This window comes from Callorhinus ursinus, unplaced genomic scaffold, assembly GCF_003265705.2.
Source record: "Callorhinus ursinus isolate GAN/ISIS: 27379988/994484 unplaced genomic scaffold, GSC_fseal_2.0 scaffold1, whole genome shotgun sequence".
Taxonomy (NCBI): domain Eukaryota; kingdom Metazoa; phylum Chordata; class Mammalia; order Carnivora; family Otariidae; genus Callorhinus; species Callorhinus ursinus.
In genome coordinates this window covers 102,609,326-102,617,979 of record NW_027397063.1, presented here as the reverse complement: position 1 = coordinate 102,617,979, position 8,654 = coordinate 102,609,326, and positions in this window count along the sequence as shown.

The window sequence follows — 8,654 nt, the reverse complement described above, 5'->3', positions numbered from 1 at the left end:
GACTTGATAGCAGGCCAGGGAGGGAGATCATGGAAGGCGTTGGTTGAAAGAGTTCGAGATCACTGAGGGAGTGCCAGAAATGTGGGTTGGGTCTTGAGGCCTCAGGAAGACTGGGAGACCCTCCAATACAACGCGGTGCGTCCCCGTCTTTGAAATCCCGTGGAAGTGCAGGGCAAGGTGTAGGCGCGGAGCCCGCGCACCAGCCGAAGCCCTAGAGAGGTGATGATGCTCCGGAGTGAACCACGGACTAATTTGATATATACTGAATGCGCCCAGTAGAATTGCTGTTCAGCATAAGATGAGCCACTGACGCTGGAATTGAGGAAATGTGCTACCTAGATGGGAATCGGATGATTCTTTGTTGGACAGACAGTGGTAAGGAATAGCTGTCGGGACTGGGTGAAGAACCGCGCCCTGCGTTTGCCATCTCTGTGACTCTGGGCAAGGTCTTTTAAGTTCTCTGCGCTTCCGTTTCCTCATCTGTAAAAGTGGATAAAAACAGTACCTACCTTATAAGTGGGACAGCGAGGATTGATTAAATGAGTTTGATAAATGCCAAGAACTTGGCCTATCCTAAGCACTTCTTCATTGTCAGGTATTTAAAAAAATATTAGTGAATATTTAATGAATAAAATCATGTAAGAAATACCCTGTTAGAGCCCAGAGGAAATAAACTTTCATCTTAGAAAGGCATCCAGAAAGACTACTTGCATAGAATTGGTGAAATTTGATCTAAGTCTTGAAAAAAATTAATAGACATGATGTCATTCAATCATTCAGTAAATGTTTCCTGAACACTTATGTGCCAGCCATTGTTTGGGCTCTGAGAATGGTTTTGCCCAGTTTTATGTGCCAGGCATGGATGGTTCTAAGGATTTTGTAACAGCCCTACATGATGGGTACTCTTGTTTCCCCATTTTATAGTTGAGGAGTCTGAGACACAGGCGGATTAATTTCCTCAAGATGAAACAGCTGATAATGTTGGAAAATGCTCCAGAGCCCCCTTTTAACTACTAGTCTATATCCCTTTCATTTATACCCAACTCCTACTTATAGTCTTGTTAAGGAGTTGAGATTAGCACTCTCAACACGGTCAGAAAACAGTTGTAGAGCCTGTAATAAAGCACCGAATTTGGTGGGCACACTTTACATAAATTCTTTCCTCAGCTGATCTTGTGAGGAAAACAATTAAATTGTATTTATTTCATTTTTACCTTTTTAGAGCATCCAGAACATAATAGTGACACCGTTAGAAGAAAAAAATCACCCACTGTTTCACTTTTATTGGAGAAAATATAATATTTTCCACTTTTAATTTAAAACCCAAGTGAGTAGTATTTATTACCAGAATTTATTTTCCTTCCCTCCACCTCTCGCCTCTCAGTGCAGGTACCCCGCGCTCCCAGGGCTTATACTGGCTTTTACTGGACAAGCAGGGTTCCCACGCTGGCCATGTTGGCATGAGCTTCCAGTGTTCCAGCCAGCTAGGCCATGGTGCATCAAAAAGCAATTTGGTTTTGGAGACGTTGAAACAAAGAACAAGAAAAACAGTTCTCCGCAGAGACAATTGGCTTATTTTTCTAAAAATACAACTAACCTATCCACTCTTACCCTGTCAGATGCCTCCCGTGGTATGAAGAAATTTCTTCTTGTTTCCTCCTTTACGTCATTGCCCTCTTGATTAGGTTGACCAGGGTAATTAAAGAAAAAAAAATCTCCTCTGGGCAGTTGCAGAAGGTACGTGGGACAAGAGTGGACAGGCCTGCTGGTTGACCCACATCAGTGACCTCTCCGGGCTGCCAGACTGGCCTTTCTGGTCCTGCTTCTTTCTTCTTCCTTCCTTGGGGCTTTTGAATCAGAGGAAGGTGGACTTTGCACAGTGGGCACTGTGAGCAAGAACACTCTCTATCCCAAGGGGTTGTGTGCAACGTGGAGTTGTGTGTTTATTTGTCCTTGGGAGTGGCTGCTATTGCCAGGCTTGTGTTTTATGCATGACTTTGTGGCCTGGGGAGGTGGGGGGGGGGTCCCCCAGTCTTTTGTGATCTCCTGATTCATGACTTACCACATCTGCTGGATGACAGGTTGGCCTCCATCCCCCACCCACTGAGTCCGGATTGCACAAAAGGGACATGTATGAAGCAGGACCCCTCTCCTTAGCCCCTTTGTATTACAGTTATTATTATTATTATTTTTTATTAAAGATTTTATTTATTTATTAGAGAGCGAGCGAGAGAGAAACAGCATGAGAGGGGAGAGAGTCAGAGGGAGAAGCAGGCTCCCCACTGAGCTGGGAGCCTGATGTGGGACTCGATCCCAGGACTCCGGGATCATGACCTGAGCCAAAGGCAGTCGTTTAACCAACTGAGCCACCCAGGTGCCCTGTATTACAGTTTAAAGACAAGGGGTATACTGAGTAAACTTTCTTTCTTTAAAATACCAGGATGGGTCTTGTTTAAAAAAAAACAACAACAACTCCCAGGTGAGCCCCTAATCTCCCTTAAACTGCTGAGCACAATGAAAAGTGCTCCAGCTAGACAGACAAGCTCTTGCTCTTCTTTCTGTAATTTACAAATTGTGTGGTTTTGCACATTGGGCAACTTCTGCACTCAGGCAAATGGTGTGCATTTTCAGAGCAAAGTGTGGTCAGCCTTTTCTGTTGAGATTTAAAGATGACTCAGGAGTGCATTGAAGCATGCTGCGCGGAAATTTCTGATAAGGGGAACAGCGTGTGGGAAATTCTGGAGGTGACCGTGAGGCCTCCTGGCAATTATGGTAGGAACTGTTACTTTGATAAAGTACTTTTGTTTCTGGGGTAATTCCACATGCTCAAACTTGTGAGTAATTTGGGGTATTTCTTGAATAACTATCATGGACTTAGTACTGTGTATTGCACAATGTATGTTATGTATTTGCATTGGGGTTTTGTACCCGTGCCACTGTTCTAAGCGCTTTGCATAGCTTAATTCTTTTAAACCTCACCATGACCTATAAGGTATATGTTTACAGATGATAAAACGGGTACAGAGAGGCCAAGATATTGGTAGCAAGGAGCCTTTAAGATGGCTCCAGTGATCCCTCCTCTGGGTGTTTGCGCCCTATGTAATCCCCCTCCCCCCTCTGAGGGAAAGCTGGACCTCCTAACTCTCTTTAAATGACTAGACTGTGGCCAGAGTGGTAGAAGGTCGCTTCTGAGATGAGGTCACAAGAAGACTAAGACTTCCATCTCGCTTCCTATCTATCTGTGTCTAAGTCTGCTCTGTGGGACGCTAGCTGCCAAGCTGCAAATAGCCCTACGGAAAGCCTCACACCACAGGGAACTGAGGTCCCTGACCAACAGCCGGGGGGGGACTCCAGGACTGGCTGATGGTTGGATTGTACTTGTAAGACCCTGTGCCAGAGGACCTAGCTAAGATGATGCACAGAAATGGGGAGACAGTAAATGTGTGTTGTTTTAAGCTACTAAGTTTGGGGGTAATTTGTTACATAGCATTATAGGACTAATACACTTGCCCGAAGTCCAAAAGCTTGTCTGTAAAAAGAGATTCAAAGTATAACCCCCTACTTTATCTTAAATTATTTTTATTATAATGCTGCTTAAGTATATAGAACCAAATCTAGGAATAAAAGTTTTATGATTATTGTTGTATACAACTATAAAAATAAAAAAATTAGAATACCAAGAAATCAAGAATTCATATTTTTGTTTCTTATTTTGATTTAAATTCATACTTTTTAAATGATAGTTTCATATGATGGAAGATGTGCTAAAATGAAATCATCATTTAGTTTGGAAACAGCCTCAATGTCCATCAACAGGAAAATAGACTATGTAAAGCCATCCTACAAAATCCTCTGCAACTGGGACAAGGTCTCGAAGACAAATTGCTCTGCAGAAACAAGCTGCAACCAAGAAACCCCCCAAAAATCCCATTCATGTATAAAGAACCAAGCCAAGCAAAACTACTATTTCTTTGCATGCCCAAAAGGGCATAGAAAGGCCTAGAAGGAGCCAGTGAACTGACGACAGCGATGGTTTCTAGGGAGGGCAGTGTGAAGGGATGTGGGGAAGCTTTTGCTTTGTATTTTCTATATTTTTGTAGTTTCACCTTTTCTTTTGTCTTTGTTTTTCTTTACTTGTTTCCCTTTTTTGCAATGAGAATTTATTCATGTGTAATTAAAAAAAAAAAAAAGTTGTCCTTGTCTGGCTGTCCTTGCTTTAGCTGTAGGGTTGGTGCCGGAATGAGTGATATACAAAAGGCCAGATAGCCAGAGAAGGTGGTCCTTGCACTGCATGGAAGGGACCAGGAGCTTCAGTCAGGTCCTTGCGTCTGGGAGATGACTTGCTGAAATTGGTAATTTAATAAGAGTAACTCAAAGGCAGTGTGTGAGTACAACTTGGGAGACCATGGAGAAAAGAAACTAGACAGGCTGGGGGGGCCCAGTGCTCCAAGGGATGCTTCCTGGCACAAGCCAGAATTCAGTCCTGGGGCAAAGGTGAGGGTGGAGTTGTGAGCCAAGTAGTTGTGGCCATTGGTCAGCAGACTAAATGCAAAGATTTATTTAGTTTGGAGGCCAAGGCTAAAATCAGACCCAGGCTTGACTTCTCGGGGAGTCAGTAGCTCAGAAGGGGAATAATATTAATGGTAGCTCCCTCTTACACAGTGCTAACTATATATCAGACACCCTTTTAAGCACATAAGATTTAATTCTTATAAGAACCCTATGGTGCGGGGCGCCTGGGTAGCTCAGTTGGTTAAGCGACTGCCTTCAGCTCAGGTCATGATCCCAGGGTCCTGGGATCGAGCCCCGCATCGGGCTCCCTGCTCGGCGGGAAGCCTGCTTCTCCCTCTCCCACTCCGCCTGCTTGTGTCCCCTCTCTCGCTGTCTCTCTCTCTCTCTGTCAATTAAATAAATAAAATCTTAAAAAAAAAAAGAACCCTATGGTGCATGGACTGTTACCCCATTTTATAGGTGAAGAAAGTAAGGATCTTGGAGATTTAAATCGTGCCCCAGGTCACACAGCTGGTACATGGCAGAACTGGTATTTGGATCCAGGTGGTTTTAACTCCAGTATTTGTGCTATTAATCACTTGGCCATCGTGCAGGAAATCTTTCTGAAACTCTAGAACAGTGTGATAAATACCATAATAGAGGTGGGAAAAGAGGAGGATGAAACTAGCGCTTCTTGAATAAGTATGAGGACGATATTAAGAAAAAGGGACATTATTTCAGTTGAGTGGTTTTTTTCTTTATATATCTTTATGTAACATAACTAAAAATGTAAAGGATTGGGTGGTTTTGGTCATTTGGGTCTTGAAGCAGGAGTAGGAGTATGACAAGCAAAGAAGGGGGTAAAGAAGGCAGTCCAGGGAGAGGGAGCTGTGCACATGAAGGTATGGGGCTCTTAAAACTTTTATTTACCCTGGGGAGGCTTCTGTCCTATCCTTTACATACCACCCCAAATCAGACCCCTGTTCTCCCCCTCTTTCTGAGCCAGCTATTGAGGTAGAGTTGCATGTCAGGCACTCTCCCTGGACTATTTATTCTTGGATCCCTCCCTTAGTGAGACAAACCAGGTTTAGTCCTCAGTGAGAAGTGAAGAAAGGCAGAGGGGAGAGAGAGTCCTGAATACCCTCTCCGTTCTCCCCGCCTCCCCAGCCTCATTTAGGATTCCCCAGAGAGCCTCATTCATGTAGGGGCCCGACATGGAATGTGGATCATTGAGAACCAGCAAAATTGACATAACCTTGAGGCCTCAAATAATACATTCCTCTCCTTCAACATCAATTTCATCAGATTAAAAATCCAATAACAGGCTGTCATTGAGTCTGAGAAAAGAGATGGTAATAAAAGGAAGAATCTGACTCCATAATGGAAAGCAGGTGATTTTTTAAAATTGGTTTCTCCAGCTGTCTGTGCTTGGAAATTCAGAGAAGGTAGAAAAAGCCTGTGCACCTAATCTTCTCCCCAGTTCTGCTCGCTTCCCTGCAGACGAGCTCCTTCCCCTTCTACTTGGTCACACCGGGTAAGTGGCCCCGTTATTGCCCCTATTTACCTGGCTGGGACGGGAGTCCTGCTCACCCCTCCCTCGTTCTGTCTCCTCAGGCTTCCACAGTGTACCCTTCCATGCCATCCCTGCTTCCCTGCCATTCCTGAGGCTCTGCCTGAGTCCCCTGGGGACTCTGCCTCCTGCCACCAGCCTCCCACCTGCAGCACCTCTTTTGCCACCTCTGAAGTGCAAACATAAATAATCCTGGTAAATGAATGGCTGGATACCATGTAATGAGAGATAACATGCAAATCGTTTACCTTGTTGTTGCATTCACCAAGTGTAAAATTAAGTGCTTACTGTGTGCCCTGCCTTAGGCCAGGTATGCCTAGGCTCTTTGAATGCAGAAGATGGAACTTACTTCAGACTAATCTGGGGGGTCTCACATGGGACAAAAGGGTAGGCAGTTGCTCGCAGGCCTTGACATTGGAATCAGGAATAGTGGAGCCTCCAGGACGAGGCAACTTGTGCTCTTTAATTCTTCCTCATAAAGAGGATATTTATTTTTCTCCCTCTTTCTGTTTTCCAGAGCGAAGGGTCAGATGTAGCTAGCCTGTTCATTTTGAGTTTATGGTTCTCTCTATTCCAGCTCATTCCCCTAAGGACTGAAGTACTGCCAGATCTTGCCTTTAAGTCCAGGTCTCAGATGAAAATCTGATTGGCCTAGCTTAGGTCAGCTGGAAATGTCCTGTCCAATCACTAAGGCCAGGCTGGCAGCCTCCCTCAATGCAAACATGGCTGCTGGCTGCCCACTCTTGTTGCGGGGGCGGAGTTGGGGATTCTAAGTGGAGTCTGGGGCTGGTTAGATGTTCTAAAAGCTATCCGTGTTATAAGGAAAGCCATGACCTCTAGCTTATTAGTGTTGTAAGCCCCATTGGGGAATTTGAGTGGTGAGTTGGGGTTACTTCAAACTAATGTAAATTTTGTGGAAAAAAGTTGGAGTTTGTGATGGAAGTTTTGATCTTGACTCTAAGGAAGCATAAGGCTTTGAGTTTTGGAGAGAATGGTTACTTCAAATGAGTAGAATAGAAGGATCATTGGTTCCTAGCAGGAATTCGTGAGAGCAGTGAATTCTCCTTCTTGGGGTAGATTCAGTTTTGAATGGTGAGGGTTGAGATTAAATGAGTAAGGGGGGAATATTCATTGGAGGAATTTGAACACCAAATAGGTTTAGACTTGTCCTATTAAGGACAGTGAATTGGGATGGTTAAATGGAAACTGAGTGTATTCTGGAATCAGACACACATCTCTGAGTCTGTCTCTTCTTATAGTTTTATGTGATTTAGATAGGTTCCTCTGTATCCTCATCTAGAAAATAGGGATACGAGTACTGGCTTCTAGTGAGCATCTATTGTTTTTGTCTGCCCAGCATCCATTCCCATTACTGAGAAATGCTCCTCAGTGTCACTTTGGGTAAACATTCTAGTTTGGGTAGGATTGACCTCACCTCCCAGTTTGGGATGGACACATGGCCCTGTCCAGGACTAACCATACAGTACCCTCCTCAGGGCATTTTACTTCCATCTGTCGTAAATTGTTGTAATTCGTATATAGATCAATGGTATCTGGTATGAATGGTGCCTCCTTACATGTAGTGTTCTGTGTACTGCATAACTTGGCCAGCTCTACAGAGTTGCTCCGATCCTGGCCAACTGAAGCAGTCTACCCCTGGCCACAAATCAGGGAAAGGGGAGTGACCCATGTCTGGCCAATGAGAGGTAATTGTACCACATAAGAGTTGGTTTGAGAGTAGTAATGCCAACACAGCAGACAAAAGAGCCGAGAGATAGAAAGAGTCATAAATGCATCATGTGAGCTCCTTGATCCTGAAGCTATAGAATTACATCTATAGAGGAATTTATCAGCTACGTTCCTTAATACTTGTGGAGGGAGATAGTCTTCCATGGGTCCCTGTTGCTACTATACTTTATTATGGAGCTATTAAAACATACACAATAGTAGAGGAAAGAGTATAATAAACTCACGTACCTATCACCCATCATGTCAACATTCTGTCGTTGTTTCATTTACCACCCTCCTACTTTTTTTTTTTAACTTTTCTGGAATATCTTTATTTATTTAATAATCTCTACACCCAACATGGGGTTCAAACTTATGACCCTGAGATCAAGAGTTGGATTCTATACCGACTGAGCCAACCAAGCGCCCCTACTTTTCTGGATTTTAAAGCAAATTCTAGATATGATACAATTTTACACATAAATACTTTAGTATACATCTTTACAAGATAAGAACTTTTTTCTTTAATATAACCACAATAATATTATCACATCCAACAGAATTAGTCATAATTTCATAATATGTAAAAGACAATCTTTTGGGACACCTGGGTGGCTCAGTCGGGTAAGTGTCTGCCATCAGCTCGAGTCGTGATCCCAGGGTCCTGGGATCGAGTCCCACATCGGGCTCCCTGCTTCTTGGGAGCCTGCTTCTCCCTCTGCTGCTCCCCCTGTTTGTGCTCTCTCTCTCTCTCTCTGGCAAATAAATAAATAAAATCTTTAAAAAAAAAGAGAGAATCTCTTGTATTTAGTTTCCCCAAATGACTATAAAAATATCTTTATACAGTTTTATTTTTCAACTCAAA